This window comes from Triticum urartu, chromosome 4A (genome assembly GCF_056163025.1).
Source record: "Triticum urartu cultivar PI428250 chromosome 4A, HENAU_Tu73, whole genome shotgun sequence".
NCBI lineage: Eukaryota > Viridiplantae > Streptophyta > Magnoliopsida > Poales > Poaceae > Triticum > Triticum urartu.
Window position 1 is genome coordinate 588,355,402 of NC_141876.1, and position 21,809 is coordinate 588,377,210.

A 21,809-nucleotide genomic window follows, 5' to 3' on the forward strand; every position below is an offset into this window, starting at 1 on the left:
TGTGATTAACTACTTGCCACATATGGTCAAAACAGTAGTTGCCATGTGTGTTTACCTAGTTGCCACGTGTGGTCCAACCATAGTTGACATGTATTGTTAATCACAGTTGCCATGTGTGTTTATCTGGTTGCCACGTACGCGCAACTGCAATTGCCGTGTAGCAAAGAATCACAGTTGCCATGTGTGTGTACCGAGTTGCCACGTTCGCGTAACTGCAGTTGCCGTGTAGCAGAGAATCACAGTTGCCGTGTGTGTACTGAGTTGCCACGTTCGCGTAACTGCAATTGCCGTCCACAACATAGGAGTGTCGTGTGGGCGAAAAGCAATTTGCCCACACGCGCATGACCTAGGTGGTGGCTGTGTGGGCAGAAACTAGTTCGCCCACACAACGCAGCTGGCAAACAGCATGGTGCGGGCATGTGGGCAAATTTTTCAACGCCCACACACCAGCCCCATCCTAGCACAAAAAATCAACCTTTTCGTGCCAAGATTCGTGCAAAAGGCACTGGACGACGATCCAGGCGTGTGGGCGAGTTGAAAAACGCCCACACGTGTAGGCGTTAGACTTTTCTTAAATTTAACCTTTTAAATTCAAATTGTGCACAAACATCTCATTCGAAACCCAAATCGGAAACTAGATTTAAACCACATTGCGCATAATTATACATAGTGGTTTAACAGCATAGTTCATAATTAAAGTGGATCACACTTACTTTAGAGCTAATATATATCGACCTAGCTGCTTATAAAGTGAGGTGTGTTTCACTGATTTTTGATCCACCGTATAGATTTATTTTCTCCCGTACCATTTCGAGGTGATACTATTTTTTGGGGTGTGATTTTAGTCCGATTTGTTTCCCGTCCCCGTATTGGGCTGTCAGCAGCAGTACGTGTGCTCCGGCCTTGGCCAGCCCGCTCAGTTGCAAAAGGATTTATTTTTTATGTTACCATATTGGGCTGCCCAGCAGCAGTGCGTGCGTTGACTCACATATACGGAAACTCCATGTTGTTCTTTCAATTAAATGTCCCACATTGCTTCTTTACGAAATCACTAGGACGGGCTCTCGTGCTGGGTTCCCAGCACACACTATCGTGCAGGGCCAATCAACGCCCAGCACGTGTCCCGTGGACCCATCACTTCATAAGACGTTTTTCTTTTCCTAATTTATTGAAAATACTTATCCGGGCACACTATTGCTGCCGGTCCCTATTCCACAGCCACTGGTTCCACTGCGAGAGGATTATGGCGAGGTGAAATCCGCTGTCCGGGCCGTGGCCGGCGGCGAGGCCGGGTATGTCGCTGCTTGCGCCGCCCGTCTCCAATGCGCTTAGTGAACTGGAGGTGTCGCAGCTAGCGCGTCTATCTCCGGCGCGCTTCGCCGTCTGGAGCCGTGGGATTGGAAGGCGGTGAGGCGGGAGTTAAAATTGTTAGATCCATTTCAATAACATGATCAGATATTTATGTATCTATTTCTTGTGCAATACCATACCATTTGTATTACGTTTGTTCTTATTTGGTATATTTAAGCTAGGATTTGCCCCAGACATTGCAGAAGCACAATCACCACTCTTATTCTTGCATGTTGCTCCTTGACCTATTTGCAAAAGAATTTGTTAGATCTATTTCAATAACATGACCAGATATTTATATAGCTATTTCTTGTGCAATACCATACCTTTTGTATTACGTTTATTCTTATTGTTCAGTTCCAGTTTAGATTTAATCCTTTTGTTGCTACTTCCTTGCTCTTTTCTCTTTGTTCCTTGTGCTTGGACTACATTCTCAATGTTGCATTCAACTGGTTGCTTCTCTGCTTGTTCATGATTTGTTGATTCATCTTTTGCTTGATTTCCATGTAAAATTTGGTCGCCCTTTTCCATTAGTTCAATTGACATACTTTGCAGTAGTGCATATGCCTCTTTGTTTGCTGCTGCTTTGCTCAAAATGTTATTGTAAGTGCGGACTCTTGCATCTTCATCATTAGAGCACTTTTGAATTGCTTGTGATGGCCCTGATTTTGCTCGCCTTGTCCATCTTTTCAAGATATATTCCGGTGCCAACTCCTTGATATTGTTGTGGTCCAACACCTTCAATGCATGATGACACAATACCCCAACAAATTCAATGCATGACGACACAATATCATGAAACTTCAGAAATAGATCTAGTACGACCACTCCCGTACACACAATATCCCATTACCATGTCAAATTCTCCTTTAAATATCTCAAACATAGCAGGTGTATATACTTTCGAAGTTTGTATCAGCATCTGCACATATGGCACCTTTGGTGATGTTTGACTCGCATAGAAATCACTTTCCACTTCAGCATACCTTCTATCATCCACGGCCCTCTCATAGTGCTTGAAGAAATCTAATAAGTCAAGGCGAACATGCAGGTATCGTTTCAATAGTGCATTCATACTCTCGCTTCTTTGTGTAGATTTCATTTCTGCACAAAAGGTTTGTCGACCATAAACCAAATCCCACTTCTCCCTCTTCTGGAATAATCTATGTAGCCATTCATTATCTTCCAAATTATATTTCACTAGCATATCATTCCAACCTGCTAAGAATTCGTCAACTTCTTCAAAATCATAAACACACTTGCCAAAATATTTCTTAAATGTCTTCGAACCTTGGAAAACATGACTCAAATGTTTTGCAGCATTCTGATACATGTGCCACACACATAGACGATGTATTGAGTTAGTAAAAACCTTGTTAATTAATGGCAGTAATGATGGCAACACATTGATTGGTCAATATTTTCTTTGGTTCTTTTCCTGACATGGCCCTTTTAAATGTTTCAAACAACCATTCAAAGGTCTCAGATGTTTCATCATACAATAATGCAGCTCCAAAAACCACTGTTTGTTTATGATGGTTGACACCAACAAAAGGGGCAAATGGTCTGCCATAACTATTTGTCTTAAAGGTTGTGTCAAAACATACCACATCACCGAAGTAGTGATATCTAATATTGATCTTGCATCTGCCCAGAATATATTGGTTATCATCTCATCTTCATCTACTTGTATTGCATAAAAAAGGGAAGGGTTTTCCATCTGCTTGTCCTGAAGGTATTGAAGAATGGCACCTGTATCTCCTTGGATGGATTGCATACGCTTTGAACGGAGATAATTTTTATAATCTTTTTGACCGAAGCTAAGACACTGTCGACCCCCTGCTTGTCTACTCATCACTTCATGACCAGACTTTGGTCTAATACCTGAATCATTCAATATGTCAATTTGCGCCTTCTGACCTTCTGTAATTTTTCTCCGGGATCGCAGTAGATGGGCTTTGCTTGGAGTTACGAGTTCATGATTATGAGCATCCTCAAAGATGCTTACAACATATTTTCCATTAGCACTTATTTTGATGGTCATCTCTGCCAGGCAACCAACTCTTGTATCTGCTCGCTTCCTCTGACATTGTCCCTTGCTCTTGTCCTTGTAACCTGCCTTTGAGCATACAAATTTCTTTGTCCGAATAACATTAGTCGTCGAGGATTTATCATGCCAAGATTTCCTGACACTGAAACCTACATGTCCTGCATATGTATTGTAAAACTCATATGCTATATCATCATTCTCAAATTCCATCCCTATCTCTGGTTTTAACCTTTTGATGTAATAATCCTTTGTACTTCCACCTGCCTCTCCCACATTTGTGGTCTCATGATCTACACAACATAAAAATTATGATATACTAATTAGTTCATGGACGACACACAGAGTAAAAATCACAAGATATTCACAGTCCTGGCTTAGTGAAACCTGAAAATCACACGGTATTCACCCAAGGAGCATTAGCAAATTATTGATCCTTTTCTTTGATACAGTAATCTCTATCATTAGAGTTAGTGTCAAAGGAGAAATCTCATGCAGTAAAATTAAGGACAGTATAACCGAGCCTAAAGCGAGCCCTCTCACGCCTTTAGCAGTTTTGGCCGTTGGATGTCGTGTCCTGACCATTTGTGGCTGTCTGATCGCTGCCTCACCCCGCTATCAATTGCTTAGTGGGCTTAGCTGTCCTGCGGCTGGCTACTCTGATGGAAAAATCGGTGTATTGTGATTAACTGGGCCTGCTCCCGGACAAAGCCCATCGATTCAGTAGCCGCACTGATTTGTTCTGCGGCGCTCCTCTCTCACGACCTGGAGGCGTGCATAGGCGATGCGGGTGGCACGGCGATCCCGGTCGCGGATGCCGAGTCGTTCGAGCCACCCGGCCCGCACGCCGACGCCGGTAGAGACGAAGGGACGTTCGACTGTACAGGAGGGAAACTGCCTCGATGGGATTAAAGGAGGCAATCAGTTATCAGTTCCTGGGAGCATTGACTAATTATTAAGGTGTGCGTTTCTTTTCCCTGATCTGCAGCTGCTTCGATTCCTACACGTACATATATATCTTCATCTTCTGGTGCTCTCCTCGCTCGTATTACTCCATCAAACAGACTGCCTATCACGTCATAGTGGGGAACTGGGGATTGATTGCCCGGTGGCCACATCCTAGATCGTCAAGCCGACCAGCCTGTAGAAGCTAGGAGCAGCTTCGAAAACGATGACGATTCTACTTAATGGAGCTCCTCGTCAACCCTCGGTTGCTCACTCCGTTTATAGATGGTCGATGGGAATTCCTCACGCCATCAATCTGCCGGCGACCCTATAATAACCTTCTGACCCACTGGCGTGTCCCAGGCCTGCGGCTGATCCCCATCTACCGATCTACGTGATGTGAGCCAACAAAACACGGTGAGCAACTGAGCACCCCACTCCTGTTCCTCCATCTGAAGTTTGTAACAAGGTGAGCAACTGAACACCCTAATTCTCTTCTGCCATCTGCAGTTTTTCTTTTTGTTCAGATCTTGCTACTGATGGAAGGCAGTGTTTATGTATGTCTGTAAATGGTACTCATAATTACATTTGTGTCAAAAATTATGTCTAACCATTTTGCAATTCTGCTTGACTGCTATGGACAACTTGTTGATTATCTGTTTTCTTTGTAGCAGGTTTGGTGAGTCTCATGACTACTCAGGGTTCTGTTTTTGCCTGTCTAGATTTATTTTCTGTGGTGTGCAAATAAATGATGTGTTGTATATGCAGACTTGTTTGATTATGAAATAAAGTATGGATTGGTCGTACGAATTATCGATTACTTCCCACGGGCTATTTTCTGATGATATTATCTGATATGGTCTTCTATGTATAGCTCCAACTTGGATTGATGATGTACATGCAAATTCGATGGTTAACTTATATTTTAAAAAACTCATTGCATATCTACAATTTCAAACAATTATATGACTAACTACTTGAGCCATTTTTTTATTTTTCTCAGATATTTCTTTCATTATTTTCCCAGAATGGATGGGTAACCTACCGATGTAATTATATGATTCTTTTGTATTATTCTCCTAATAACAACTGTTTGTTTTGTTATTCCGAAACTTCAATTCGGAATTGTCCTTGAGTTGCAAACTACTTGGTTCATATTTAACCTCTATATTTCGTGCAACAATATATATAAGAATATTCCTACCATTTTATTGAAATAATAGATGGGCGCAACAACGCGCGCCATCATGATCTAGTTTATAATAAACTTGGTGGTACTCTGATGCATAATGTGCGCAACATCGTAGGAGTGATCATCACTAACAGAATTATAATGCAATTCCGAAGGATTAATTTGCATGTGTTTGAAAGAAATGTGGCTACGGAACATGGAGTGCGGGGAGCTATTTCTGAAGGAGTAATTTGCATGTCATAGAATCAGCTCTTCGTTTTTTTTAATCTTGTCACCTTCGTATGATCAAGAGTGTTGATAATCTGTTAATTCCAGACACAAGAACATACCTCCGGACGATGAAGTGTGAGGAGCTCCGTCCATGCTGAAGAACACAGTAGATGTTGATCCATGAAGAGGATAAATTTCTATCAAGATTGATCTATTCTCCTGTGATCCAGGGGCAACAATTAACAATGGAATAGATCGGTAGGAGAAAGGATGAAGCCAGGAAAGAGATTTTGGCGGCAATCAATTGTAACGCGGGAGAGAAACATGTCGTTTTGCTGATTTTCTGGAACATAACTGCAATTAGAGAGATACGCTGGGTTGTTTAAGTGGTGGGTCCACGGGACACGTGCTGGGCGCTGGTTGACCCTGCACGATAGTGCGTGCTGGGAACCCAGCACGAGAGCCTGACCCGTTGGGGAGTACTTGTTGTAAAGATCGCTCCAACACCTTAGGTTGCGACAAGTGGTGCACATGCAACGTGCCATTTGTCGCAACCTAGGAGTTTTTTTTCGTAGATCCATTCATTCAAAACGTTTTATCTCTCAGACCGTGTATCCAAATCTCAAACCGCTTTCACCGTTGGATTCCTCGCGCCGAGATCTTTAAAACTAGATCCCATGTTAATAGGTTTTGACGAACTTTTTTTTCACAAAAGAAACCGGCCAGAAAAACCGGACGAAAAAACCAAACCAAGAGCACGGATTTTTTTCCCTCTCCGAAAGAGGCACGGCCGTGACTCTCGCGAAAGGAAAAAATAGAAAAAACATTTTTTCGTTTCCGAGAGGCACAACCGTGACTCTCGTGAAAGCACACCCGTGCCTCTCGCGGAAGCAAAACCGTGACTCTCACGAAATGAAAAAAAACACGTTTTTCTCTTTTCGAGAGGCACGGCCGTGACTCTAGCGAAAGCACAAGCATACCTCTCGCGGAAGCAAAACTGTGACTCTCGCGAAAGGAAGAAAAAAAACAGGAAACATGTTTTATTTTTCGTCTTCGAGAGGCACGGCCATGACTCTCGCGAAAGCATAACCGTGCCTATCGCGGAAGCAAAACCGTGACTCTTGCGAAGGAAAAAAATAGAAAATGCGTTTTTTCCCTTCCGAAAGGCACGGCCGTGACTCGCGAAAATAAAACCGTGCCTCTCATGGAAGCAAAACCGTGACTCTTGCAAAAGGAAAAAAAAATAGAAAACACGTTTTTCTCGTTTCCGAGAGGCGCGGCCGTGACTCTCGCGAAAGCAAAACCGTGGCTCTCGCGGCAGGAAAACCGTGACTCTCACAAAAGGAAAAAAAAGAAAACATGTTTTTTCGCGCAAAAAAAATTCTGAATTTTTTGGTTGAAAAGCTAAGGAATACCGGTGGGAAACCAAAACATCGAAAAAACCCGCTTAAATAGCCGAAATGCGGAAAAATAAAAGAAAAACAAAATCCGGAGGGAGCGTCCAGAGCGCGACACGTGGCGAATGACTATGAGTGCGCCAAGTGGCGCTGATCGTTGCGAGACTCCCGAAGAAGCGCTCGTTAATTAGTGGCTCCCGCTTCTTTACCTCTAATATCATCGGTGTAGTATGTGGCTTGGACTGCTGGTTGGAGTAGAATGCACATACATGATCATGTAAATCCATCCGCATTAGCATGATGTCTTTTTCTGCAATTTTCTTCCAGTGAAAAAGTTGGCCACATGATGAGCCTCGGACCTGTAGCCATTCAAGGAAAACCGACAGCAACACGTGTTTCCGAGGCATCCTCCATAATGTATGCATAGCCAGCATTTCATCCATTGTTCGGATGCTTGTCAAAGTTTTGAATCAACACAAATACTGTGTCATCAAACAAGTGGATGCACCTACTATAATTTTCTCACTTCCCCTGCTCCAATTTTATGACCAACGTGACATCAAAATGGCATACCAAACTCCATGACTGAAGAATTTGGTGTTGCAAAGACTGTCCTCAAGCTCTTGACTGGGTCTGTATATTGCATCATGCTTTCCAGGATCCCATGGCAATGATAGCTTCACAAAGTTAGTAGCATAGGGTAGCCCCAATTATATGGGACAGTGTATTACAATTTACAACTCCTCGAGTGCCTAGATTCCATGGTAATATGAGTGATCCACTACTCTTGCCCCCTTCTGGTTGCATCATAAGGCACACCAGCTTGGAGATGTCTTCCTGGTCGGCCGGCGCACCCATCTCCTCATTGAGCACGATGGCAATGAGGATGCACACGGAGTCGATTCCTGGGTGACGGCGGATGCAGGTAGCTTTATGTCACTATCAGTGTAGTATTCCCTCCGTCTCATAATATCAGAGTGTTTTTGACACTAGAGGGAGTAGCATTGTGTCGAACAGATGGTGGGTCAGTGGCTTCATGTCACTGCTGGTGTAATAGCATTTTGTCGAACACATGGTGGGTCACAGCTTCGTAGGATCAAGGATGCCTAACGCTTGCAGCGGAGGAATAAGTAAATGCTCGGAAGAATCAACAAGAAGCATACACATAAACCCAACAGTAAGAGACTTGCCAAAACCCAATGACAAACAGGAGGTGGGTGTCAGAGTGTTCAACTTGAGGTCAATGCACGACTGCAGTGACTTGCCCAACCCCTAAGGCCTTGTTTGGTAGAGGGGGGTTTCCAGCCCCAAAGGGGGTGGGGATTTGAGGGGATTCGGTGAATCCCTCTCTTCCACCCAATCCTCTCAAATCCCCTGAATTCCCAATCCCCCTCTAGCCACAATCCTTTTTGTATAGAAGTGTTGTTTGATACGCAGGGTTTGCATATTGATTTACGATGGTGCAAGACATCCAAAAATCCAATCTTTACAAGCAAAACAACATCATAATAGAAAAACTTGCTACAGGTAGAATCCACACGTAAAGCTAATCATGTTGCTACAGAAGTGTAGAAGCACGGTGGTGATCGTCAAGCTCGTGCTAGATGACTCGCTCTGGCAGCCATTGTGGGAAAACTTTATCATTGCCGACCAAATAATATCGTCCACTGCAAGACCGTGGACAAAGCCTCCGACGTGCTTGCAAGTCAGGCACTATCCGTCGGGGAGCTCGGCAAGGCATGTACCACTAGCTAAATGTCCGCCATTTGCACTGCAAAAATTCAAGATCATAGCAAGAGGTTAGTATTAATGCGCCTTTCTCAGGTGAATGGCAAAAAGAATCAGTCGAGTATTTGCCGAGAAGATAGGATATGGCTACTTACCAAATCTTAGTTGAGGATGTAACCTGAAAAAATAAACTAACAAGGAGGACTCCACAAAAATAATCACTATGACCTTTATAAACCAGAGAACACATACAGCCACAATATGAAGGATCACTCAATAGCAGCAAGAGAATCATATGAGAACTACAATCTTATTGGCAAAAAGTTAGACATTTCCATAGTAGTACTGCATCTTCATGTCTTCTCCAACAAAAGCAGTACAGACCAATTTGGAATAGGATACAGAACAAGAAACAAACTGTGTAAGATCTTATCCGTTAATTGATTATGATTCAGGCAAAGGAAAACTTGGAACAGGCATGTAAGATGATACATAATCATTCAGACTGGATCACTAGAAACAAACATCCACCTAATCAATCGAGTGACTGATGACGACTTGTACAATACAAGGTATAAAGAATGTTTATAAGCACGATTCCTCAAGACAAACATGTGCAACTAAACGAGCATCTGACCGTAATTATCAACATAAACGAATGCAAATAAAAATGAATATACACCAAACTTGGGATAATATATATTTTCTAAGCTTTGGCAGAATATTGCCTATATAATATCTACAGAGAGACAATCACTTGCCAGGTCTGTTTGGAGTGTAACCTGTATTAGCTTAAGCTGGGTAATGGATGACTGCTCAGATGATAGCCTGCAAATAGAGACAAAATTAGCAAAGCGACACTCAAACAAGGAAAAAAAAACTACTGAACAAAAATAAGGCACCCAGAGGAGTGATGTTTTTTAGAATAACATCTCCTCTCTAGTCCAATACAGTAGTTGCAGAGAACAATATATCAATGTCAGACCACAACTATGAACAAACACTTTGAGTTCCCCAAATCGGATCTCAGTCAAATCATGTACTACACTTTCATGCAACTATATCTGAATCCTTTTATATGGATGGAACATATGTGTGGGTGTATATGAGCACATCATGCAAATGCTGGGACTTGAGTACTAATTAAGTTAATCCCACTAACCTCTCCATCCATCTAGATGCTTATGGGTTCCTCTTCCTAGTAGTTCACTGCTCGGACTCAGCCAGCCCATCGTCTCACAAGCAGCCAAGTCTTCCATTCTTCCCACAGTTCCAGAAGCAGCCTGGATGAAGCAGGGTGAACAATATATCTGCCACAACCTGCTCTTTACGTCGCAGCAGCCAAATTGAATCAGTAACACACAATTACTTCTTCAAAAAGATGTATTCCACCAGTTGGAACTTGGAACTGGGAAACCGAGACAATTCTAGAACATGAACAACCATTAGTAAGCATCTAAAGATGGAGGCAACTCATCCACCCAAACAAGAATCCAAGCGACAGGCTGTCAAATAAGAACATGAGTGTAGTGTATCCTCTAGATGAACCTCTTTTGTACCTTTATCAGCTCTCATACATGCATGGTTCGGAAAAAAGACTAATGGCCAAAATAGTACTACATTGCTAACAGTTTTCTACACATTAATCGGCAAACATCTGCACATTTGCTAGGTAGGACATTTGCTAGTTAAGACTTAAGAGCGACATAATTCAGTTGCATATGCCACTTCTGATTTATCCAAGAACATGAATTCCAGCAAAAATCTTGCAGTAGGATAACATGGTCAGAGCACACACCATCACCTAACTACAGAGCACCGTCGGAGCCAAGTCTGAAGCTACTACTACATCCGCTCCATGATAAACCTAATGTGCATAGCAGAGATCAATTCAGTCACCAAGTAAAAAATCAACGACACGTACTACTACCACTACCTGCAGATAGATAGGCAGAGTCAACAGTGCAGATACAGAAACCAACAATATGTCATCAGTCTAGGAGGAGGTGAACTTGGTGACGGCCCTGGTGCCCTCGGAGACGGCGTGCTTGGCGAGCTCGCCGAGGAAGACCAGGCGGCAGCCATGGACGGGTGGATGGAAGAAACCTGAACGACGAGGGGAAAGAGGGGGAGACGAGGCGAGGGCTTACCATCGGGGAGAAGCCGGCGGAGGAGGTACGTAGGCGTCGATGAGTTGGTCGGTGGCGCGTTGAGGAGGAGTCGGGCGGCGGCACTGTGAGCGGGCGGCGGCGCGGTGTCGTTTCCTCCCCAAATCCGCGCGCCCCCCCTCGAGGGCTCTGAACCGCGTGGAAAGGAGGGTGTGGGAGGGGGTCAGTAGGGGTTGGGCCGCCGAAACCCCGTGTGCCAAATGGGCCCTCGAGGTTTTGCAGGGTTTCTGGGCCACGCGAGGAAATTCCCTTCAAAACCCCTTCGATCCTCTCCTACCAAACGAGGCCTAAGAAAAGTAGAGGCCTTTATACAAATATCAGCCCCTAAGGGCAACTCTAACCGGTCTCCTCAAAATAGTGGAGTATTCGGCGAGTAAACGCTTAGTGGAGTATAATACTTCACTAAGTTTTGGCCGGACCTAACCAATCCCCTATATTTAACGGAGTAAAATTTTGTTTTTCTAAATTTTGCCTTTCTAGTATAAAGTGCAACTACATATTAGCACACATATACTCCCTCCGTTCCTAAATATTTGTCTTTCTAGACATTTCAAATGACTACTACATACGGATGTATGTAGACATTTTTTAGAGTGTAGATTCACTCATTTTGCTCCGTATGTAGTCACTTGTTGAAATGCTTAGAAAGACAAGTATTTAGGAACGGAGGGAGTAGAAACTAAACATAAATTTGAATGTTCGTGCAAATCACCAATATAGTTTACAGACCGAATTCAAAGTTTACAATGCAAATTATTCAAATTTAAACACGCCGAATGGTTGAAATGTAGCAAAGTAGCACGCGATAGAACAACTAGGACTCGCTAAGACGTTGGCAATGATGCTCAACAAGATCTGTTGGAGCTGAGAATGAACTTGACGATTCTCGATCTTGCGATGCTCCTCAAAGAATGTCAAGATCTTGTTCGTATCATACTCTGGCTCAACCGGAGTCCCATTGGTAGTGTATCGAAAGTTCTCAGGCATATCTCTCTTGTCTTCAATGATCATGTCATGCAAGATGATGCAACAAGTCATGATCCATCATAGAACCTTGGAGTTCCGGTACTCGGCAGGACCACGGACAATTTCAAAGCGCTTTTGAAGTACACTGAACGCTCTCTCAAGATATTTCCTAGTAGCTTCTTGACGTTGGGCAAAGTGAATGTTTTTTGTTACCTTTTGGACGTGGAATTGTTTTGACTAAGGTGGCCCATTGTGGATAGATGCATCCACAAGGTAGTAATCCATCGAGTAGTTGTGCCCGTTGACCGAGTAGTTGCAATCAGGAGCATCACCTATAATAAGCCTAGAAAACAGAGGTGGTCTCGACAACACATTCAAGTCATTGTGAGAGCCAGGCAAACCAAAAAATGAATGGCATAGCCAAAGATCCTTCGATGCAACTGCCTCAAGAGTGATCATTGGATCATTGCAGTGGCCTTTGTACTAACCCTTCCACCCTGCAGGACAATTCTTCCATGTCCAGTGCACATAGTCAACTTATCCAAGCATCCCTGGCCATCATCTTGCTTCATTCTTAGTCATCAGCCTCTGGATGTATTCCTCGGTTGGTGCTCTCAAGTACTTCGAGCCAAAGACAACGATCATTGTTTTGGTGAATCATCGAACAGAGTCAAAGATTGTGTCTTCACCAATGCGGACATAGTCATCGATTGCATCGGCCGCATCGCACTCCAGGCTTGTGTTGGCCGGCCTTCATCTGCGGTTGCTTGCGCTCAGCAATGCGGCGCTCACTTGGCGCCTGCCGCAGCGACCGCGAGCTCGACGACGTGGTGCAGCCATGCGGTGGCGGTGACCATGGCGTTGCCAGCAGCTCTCCCTCTTGCGGTGACATAGACGGCGGCGGCGGCCGCACTCCCGCGCTGGTGCAGCAATGGCAGCGGCGGTCGCTCAATCTCCCGCAGCAGCGCTAGGGTTAGGCAGGGTCATGGCGATGGCGAGCGAACGAGGATGGGTGTTTTCTTTTGAACTGGGTCGCATCTCTTCTGGGCTGATTGCTTCTTGCTGCTTCTTGGCTCTGTTTCCCTGGTTTCCACCTGCTGCTGTCGGATGGCTAGCGAATGGTGACACGCGAACAACGTCCCTCAGCACTAGATCGAAGCACGTCAGAGGATCTCGTTCCAAAAATTGAGGGTTGCATTTTTGCTCAGCTAGCAGATCCGATCCCGTACACTTAAGAGGGGTTAAATTTTTGCCAGGAAGCTCGCTGGATTTGCCGGAGCATCGCCGCCGGTGTTGTACACTTTGTGGACATATCTGACATAGGCGCTGTTACAGCGCGATGACTCGCTAGAGTGCGTATGCCAGGGGTGGGGGGCTCAAGGCCGAGTGAACGGGAGTTGCGGGGAGCTCGGCCACGTCGGCGGTAAAGAAGGGCCACTACGGCTCCGCTGGCCGGTGTGGGCTCGCGCCCGGAGCCCCATTTGCTTCCCTAACCTCATGCGGCTCCATTCCTGGCTAAATCGGGGCTCGGAAGCGATGGATTGAAACTTTGCAATGGCGGTGGCGGCGACGACGGATCCGGCCAAAACCAGTACCGGCGACAAAGGAGAAGGTGGAGGAATGAATGACAGTGCTGGAGGAGGGCATCAGGAGCTCTCCGGCGATGACGACAGAGGTAGCGGTGCGGCTCGGCTCGGAGCCGAGATGGGCGGCGCGGCCTCCCCAAATATGCTTAAAAGTTTACTCTTTGGAGCAAATTTAGTCCAAATGATAGCTTTTTGAGGGAAACAAAGTCGTAGTTTTTGTGAGTTATGTATTTAGAGAATTTGCTAGCTAGTGCTTTACTCCTTAAATGAAAAAATTATCTCAAATATAGCTTGTAGTGGATCTGCTAGAGATGTTATTACTACATTTATTCTAACTTCTTGATTGGTGTATATGCAGAAGTTCAGCCGTACTAACTAGGCCTATCTTCCAGGTGAAACCGGAAGCAAAATTATCTAGCCATAATGTACTAGTATAGTAATACCATTTAGAGATGTAACGAATGTGGGAAGGACAGCACAATGACTCCACAGTGCCACCCATTTTCTTTCTATAAATACGAGACTTCCAACAATTGCTGCACTTGAGGATTGAATTGATAATTCAACATGTGATTGGGTTAGAGTTGCTTCGATGTTCAGACAGTGTTGGCACCAAAACTTGACGTACATAGGTGTGGGCGGAGCAATGGGACGCACAGGGAATACGTGCAATGTGTCCAATTCACTAAGCATTGTAGGAGCAGTTGCTGCGAGACAATCAGCCTGTCCGCCCGGGCATTCTGCGCATGCTCTGTGTGTGATAGAGTAGCGTCCCCGGAGATCGGGGCAAGCAGCTGGCAGCTGGGAAAGACATTGTGGTGATTTTTGTGCATCCAGTTCGCTCTGAATTCTCTTTTGTCGTCTCCGTCAGTTGATGGTTCAAGAAAGCCCATGGAACCATGCGTTATGTTGGGCTCATTCGCTTCTGACCTGAGAAGAACTATGTTCAATTGTGTGTTTGTTTGCCTGAATTATGCGTGTTTGCTCTGAATTTTGCGTTAGTTTTTCTGAATTATGCGTCTCTGCTTTGAATTGTGGGTTTGCGCCCAGCAAAAACACCCGACCCGAGGGCTTAGCTGGCTTCCAAGCAATAATTTTTTAGATGGGACACGTCAATGCTGCTACAATGCTAAAGCAAGCCCAGAATTCCGATTAGGAATGGTGTGGATAGGTTTGGGCGAAGCAATCTTCAAAATTCTTCAGTTTTTTTTCTTTTGAGTGTGTCACTGAAGAATTTTTCTGTACTTGCCCCATCGACCATTCAGCCGTAGTATTTCCGGACTCCCATGGTTTGTCTGGTCATGTTTCTGCATAACTAAATCTATCATTGTGTTCAATTTTCGAAATTGAGCACTTGCGACCTCACAGCCGCAACCACACACACTAATTAAGTTTTTGTACGCAAGCTCATTTCAAACACTAATTAAACTAGTTAATTGCATAATTCAACAACGCTACCACATTAGCACCATACATAGCATAATTAAGGAATACATTGCTTAGTACAGTAACACTACATTGAACACTATACATAGGATAATAAAAATATAAACAGTACATATTATCTATCTCTACTCGCCGTCGCCCAAAGTAAAAACATCATCAGTGCAATGGCTTTCACAACAAGAACTGTTGATGCTGGGAGTACGAAACTTGATCATTATAGCGACAAGGAATGTAAAGCAAACGTTTTTCATTATTTTCTTTGGTTGCATCTTGTTGATTTGGACTTGTTTCTCTCATGCGTGTATGATCACATCATCTAGCTTCTCTCTCACTGATCGGTAGTATGGTCAAGCAATTGGTTTACGTAAAGCTTCACGAGATCGACTCATTTCCACCTGTTGCAAGTGTATCTTCTCTACGTGTCTATAATGTTATGAGCTACAGGATTAATATACCTAATTACAAACATAAAGGGATCTGTGTTATATCTTGCCTTCGCCGCCACCACAACTGAAAGAAGTTTCGCTTGTAATTCCTAGGTGTGTACCGGGTTTTTTAATACGGGGTACTTGCAGCCACACATGAGCAACGGGGGCCTCGCCGGATATTCAGGCGCATTGCTGCCGGCGTTGTACAATTTGCGGACAGATCCGACACCGGCTCAAGGCCGAGCTGACGGTAGCTGCGGGGAGCTCGGCCAAGGCGGCAGCCAAGACAGCAGATTCGATCGAAACTGGCGCCGATGACAAAGGAGAAGGTGGAGGAATGGATGATGGGGCTGCAGGAGGGCGTCAGGGGCTCTCAGGCGACGACGGGGGCGGCGGTGCGGCGCGGCCTCCCCAAAGATGCTCAGAGTTTACTCCTTGGACCAAATCCAGTCCAAATAATAGCTTTTTGAGGGAAACAAAGTCACATTTTTGGTGAGTAATGTATTCAGATGATTTGCTAGCTAGTGTTTAACTCCTTGAACATAAAAAAGATCTCTCAAATATACTAGCTTTTAGCGGATCTGCTAGAGACGCTATTACTACCTTTATTATAATTTTGGTTTGATTGGTGTATGTAAAGTTTGATCGTACTAGTCCTATATCTTGGAGTAAACTGGGCACTCAAATTATCCAACTATAAGACTACCCATAGTGAGAGTAACATAGGTGGTAACATCACACATTTCTAGGCAAAACAGGTGATGTGGCGAGTAATTAATGAGTAAAGAGAGGCATGTGCTAACATAGCTAGTTACTGTAACATCACACATACCAAGACAAGAGGAGTCTATATCCTAATAAATAAAGTGTTGCATGACGCTACACATATGTTAATCTGCACTATAAAGGTAGTAACATAGACTAGTAACATATGCATGTTACTAGTCTAAGTTACTATCCATTGTGATTCGTCTAAAGTACTAGTACTCCACCATTTAGTGATGCAACGAATGTGTGAAGGACACCCAGTACAGTTACTTCACGATGCCGCTCATTCTCTTTCAATAAATATACGAGGCTTCCAACAATTGGTGCACTTGAGCATCGAATTGATAGTTCAACGTGTGCTTGGGTTAGAGTTGCTTCGCAGTTACAGTGTGGCACTAAAACCTGACGTCCATAGGGGTGGTAATGGGAGGCACAGGGAATACGTGCAATGCGTTCAATTCACTAAGCTGCTCCGTGACTGAGGAGCAGAGCAATTAGGAGCGGTTGGTACGAGAGTCAGCCTGTCTGCCCCCGCGCTCTACGCGTGTTCTGTGTGTATCGGAGTAGTGTCCGTGGAGCTCCGAGCGAGCAGCTGGCGGGTGCGCGAGACGTCGTGGGGATTTTTGTGCATCCAGTTCTCACTAACTTCTCTTTGGTCGTATCCGCCTGTTAATTGTTCAAGAAAGCCCATGGAAACCATGCCACCTCTTGCCTTGATTTTCTTCGAACCTGAGAAGAACTCTGAATTCCAACCGGTGACAGGGGGTTTCAATTGTGCATTTTCTTGCCTAAATTATGCGTCTTTGCTCTGAATTTTGTACTTCTTTTCCTGAATTATGCGTCTATGCTCTGAATTGTGGTTTTGCGCCCGCGAAAAACACCCGACCAGAGAGCTTATAGCTGGCCTCCAAGCAACACTTTTTAGATCAGACACGTCGCCGCTGCTAGAATGCTAAAACAAGCCAAGAATTCTGACGAGTTTCGGTGTGTATAGGTTTGGGCGAAGCAATCTTCAGAATTCTTCAGTTTCCTTTTTTTTTGTTGCGTGACCCAAGAAATTTTCTAAACTTTCCTCGTTGAGAGTTCAGCTGTAGAACTTCGGTACTCTCATGGTTTGCCACGCGCAGGCAGCCATGCGCACTGCCGCAAAGCCACCCAAACGACCTCGTGCTGCTGGTCAGCAGCTACCAAGGAGAGCTCCCCTCCGGCCCGTCATCATGCCCCTAGCTCCGTGGCGAAAAGGTGTGATGGAACCCGGGTGTCGGGCCCGACATCCGGTTATCTGGTCCGTTAGCCGAGTACAAGATTCGTGCTAGTTACATTACATGTGCAAATACTTTGCCGTGCCAGGCTAATTAGCAGGCTTTATTTAAGGAGACAAAGAGCGGCCGGAGGTGAGACAGAGCTGGCAGGACTAGGCCTGGCACGAGGTCTTGCAGCCCACGCGGTGCTCGTTGAAGTGACAGCACAAAGACGAGTGCATGCGCCCAGCGGCATGACATGAGATTCCTTTGAGTAGAAACCAAGCTGTTTTGTCAACTCGTTCACACAGTGTGTCATGTCGTTTTTTTATATCTTTTCCTCTATTCCTTTTTGAGTGAAGAGAGAGGCGAAAGATGAGGAGAGACATCATTTTTTTGGAATGGAAGGAGAGAGACAAAGGCTGTCAGAGAGAGAAGAGACAGGACCGAGAGGAGAGAAAAAGAGTTGTTTTTCACAAAAGAGGGAGAGAGCGTCGAAGGTCCTGTGAAGGGAGAAAGAAGAAGCGTGAGGATATCCTTTCTTTTTGTTAGCCCGTGTGTCAGAGAAAGTCAGGAGAGAGGCTGTGGGCTAAATTTCGTGTTTTGACCCTTTTTTAAAACCTATTCGAGATTTGATCTTAGTTCGAATTTTTTTCGAGATCTGACCCTTTTGCTACCGCCAGGGACCATGGCGGTAGGGTATTATCCCTGGCGGTAGGGTTGCATGCCCTACCGCCAAAAACCTCCTAAGTATTGAACACCGTGTGTGCTCGTGCCTACCGCCAAGCACCCTGGCGATAGGGTTGTGCAGGCTACCGCCAGCCCGGTTGGCGGTTGCGATGTTTCCTACCGTCAAAGTCCCTGGCGGTAGGCTGTTAGACCCTACCGCCATGGACTCTGGCGGTAGCAAAAGGGTCAGATCTTGAAATTTTTTCAAACTAGGGTCAAATCTCGAATAGGTTTTAAAAAAAGGTCAATACACGAAAATTTGCCGAGGCTGTGTCCTATGAGTGAGAGAAGACATAAGAGAAAGGGTTGTGGAATCTGCTACAGTGCCTCGGTTAGTAGGGGGAATCAACCTACGAGGCACAGTGCCAGACTAGGCACAGCTTCATATGAAATGTGCCTAGCCGCCCGTGGTTAGCACCTCCTAATCAAATGCTTGCTACAGTACCTGGTATATATCCCTAGGCGCCGGAATCTGAACCTACAGTGCTGATAAGGGGGTGCCTGGACACCCGCTCGTGGCGCTCCATGCTGCCGCTGCCCTGCAATTACGCCTCCAGTTGCCTCCGGTGCCAGTGCCGGGACACACGCATGTCAATTGCTGGACGAAATGCTGACCAGAGCTAGGATGAGAGAGGAAGAGATTGCCATGTGGGCGCTGACCGATCAAAACCACAATGAGTTAGCACGAAAACTGCTTTTGTTGAGTCAAGGAACCATACTTGTCCAGTTTGAAAAGTTAAGAGTAGACTCGGCCAAAAGTTAAGGGACGAAAAATATAGTTTTTTCTAAAACATTTGGAGCCAAAAAATACAAATATTAAACCGCACGCCAATTTTTTTCTAACTATAAAGTACAAGTACCATCCAACAACGTAATGAACGTGTGTAAGGACAACACAGTTACTTCATGGTATCACCTGTTCTCTTCCTATAAATACAAGACTTTCCACAACTACCACACTTGAGCGATCGAGTTAGTACTTCATCGTGTGCTTCAATGAGAGTTGATCAGGACAGTGTAGCATCAAAGCTTGATGTCGTACTTAGGTGTAGCAATGGGATGCATCGGGAGTATGTGCAATCGTCTGTCTAGCCGACATAGTTGAATAACTTGCATGTCTATGGTTCAAGATGTAGGTGGGCATGCACAACTTCGACATAGTGCAAGAGATCACAACTTTTGTTAGGTTACCGTTAGTTGGGATGCACCTTCTGTGCCTCATACGCCGTTCATGTGCCACCTTTGCCCATGTTCAACATATAATTTTATTTGTTTGGTCAGGAGTCCTCGACTTTAATATGCACTATAATTAGATATAGGAGGTATATATTATTGGCTGCTACGCTATAAGCTAAGCACATGGAAGAGAAAGGTACATGTAAGTGTACAAATCATGTTTCATACTTCACCCACTTGAGTTTATAATTTCCCCTCCAATTTTGAGCCTAATTTTTACTAATAAATTCTGATGTATGCCACAAAAGTATATGGTTGGAGAAATATGTTAGTCAAATTTCTGATCAATTTTGAGCTCAAAATTCGAGGTGATTAGTAAACATGGACACGGAAGTATTGCATGTAAGCCGACTCTTAGCTCCAAATTATCAAACCTTTTGACTTACATGCATGTGTTTACATTCAGTGTTGTAAACAGTATCTTAAGTTTAGCATCCTCTTATCTGGTAAATGTTCGCCATGAGGGGGTGGCATTTACGGACATTTTGATGGCATTTTCAGTTATGTGTGGGGTGGCAGTTTTTCCAGAGAGACATCTTCCCAGAAAATGACATGCCGCTATGAGGAAACTTCCGTCCCACACACAACTAAAAATGTCGTAAAAAACTTTTGAAAGGCCACCTGTTTCCAACTAACGTTTGCCAGGGAACATTACCATAAGTTTATAGTTGTCCGCATGTATCAATGATCGTTTTCCCCAAAAAAATGTTCTTAGAAGAATGCAAACAGGTTGTACCGTGAGCAAAGAAAATAGGTGTATCAATGAAACAACAACCATATATACGACAGAGCATCTCTAGGCTCTAGCAGACCCCTACACTTAATCCATCAAATCGTCTCCCTATCCTAAAAAGTCAAAACAGTTTTTTTTTAAGTGGAGGCGTGCCCCCGGCCTCTGCATCATAATGATGCATACAACCATCTTATTAAAAGGTCTCGAAGTATCACAAAGTCATAAAAGGTATTGCAGCTCGCAAGCGGAGCAAAGAAAAAAAAAAGAAAAGTACATGCTCAGAATCACAACCGGTAAGGCAAAAAAGAGGATAAACTCCCTAGACTCCTATCCTGTTATGCGACCGTCATCCGAACAGGTTGAATATAACCCATGATACCATCTCCCATTGGTTGCACCCAGTAACCAAAGGCTCCCTGGAGTCCGTAGGAGTGAGTAAGGATCACGTACGGATCCAAGCAGTAGCTCTGAAGATAACCTGCAAGAAAGTTAAAGTGTGTTGTCTGTTAAAAATCAAATCATTCCTACAGTTTCATATAGCCCACAAAAGCGCACATATTCCAATCCGAATACGAGCAGCAGTAACATGTTCAACCCCAGCTAACCACGTTCCAAACAACTTTTCGATGTTAGCTGGGGGATTAATATTGAAGGCAATATGGATAGTTCTCCAAAGCAATTTAGCGAGAAGGCATTCAAGGAATGAGTGTTGTATTGTTTCATCATGATCACAAAAACAACAACGTGAACTACCTACCCATCGCCTCTTGATTAAGTTGTCCTTAGTGAGTATTACTTGCTTGTGGACAAACCACATAAAATTTTTAATACGCAAGGGAACCTTAATCTTCCAAATATGCAACGATCTCGAGATTGGGCCAGAATTAATCAAATCTATGTAAAAAGATTTCACCGTGAAAACTCCATTCTTAGCTAATGTCCATTGCGTCGAATCCGGCTGGTCGGAAAGTTGAACATCTATCAATCTCCAAACCAAGTGCAACCAAGCAGTCCATCGCTCACCAACTAACGCACGCCTGAACTGGATATTCAAGGGGATTGTTTGGAACACGGTACCTGCGTAATCCTCATTGCATTGTACAATATTATAAAGGGTGGGATACTGTACGGCCAGGGGTGTTGCTCCTAACCACGTATCCTCCAAAATACTTGGCACTTGGGGGCTAATGTGTATCGCAAGTTAAAGGTATTGTGTTACATCCGGTTTAAATATTTTTCTTTAAGCCGGGCAAGCAGCTCTAACAATTTTTCTAAGTCTACTGCATATTTATCATAAGCAATAGACTTGGGGGCTGGTACAGTAAGTATGATTGAAAGTAAGGACGCATAAGTCATACCTCAGATTTTTGCTGTATTTGCTTCACCAAGTCAATTTCCAGGTCACGGCTGCTTTGCACCTGGTTGATATAGCCCGAGACGATCTCTCCAATACTCAAATGAGTATAGTTGGTGATATCCATCTTGGCCTTACGGCGTTCTAGCAACTCCTCTTTAGCCGAGCATTTGGCAAGGATGGTGGGCCTGGCCGGCTCAACGAATTGAGCCGTGAGAAATTCCACTTCTGGGTCAGCCGTTTTGACTGGGATAGGTGCCTCCGGGTTAACAGAACCATCAAGAA

At 44.4% G+C, this 21,809-nt stretch overlaps 1 pseudogene; it reads right to left on the bottom strand.

Moving 5' to 3' along the window:
* Positions 1-2,143: 2,143 nt before the first annotated feature.
* On the bottom strand, positions 2,144-3,610 carry LOC147976885 (protein FAR1-RELATED SEQUENCE 5-like; annotated as a pseudogene).
* Positions 3,611-21,809: the final 18,199 nt, after the last annotated feature.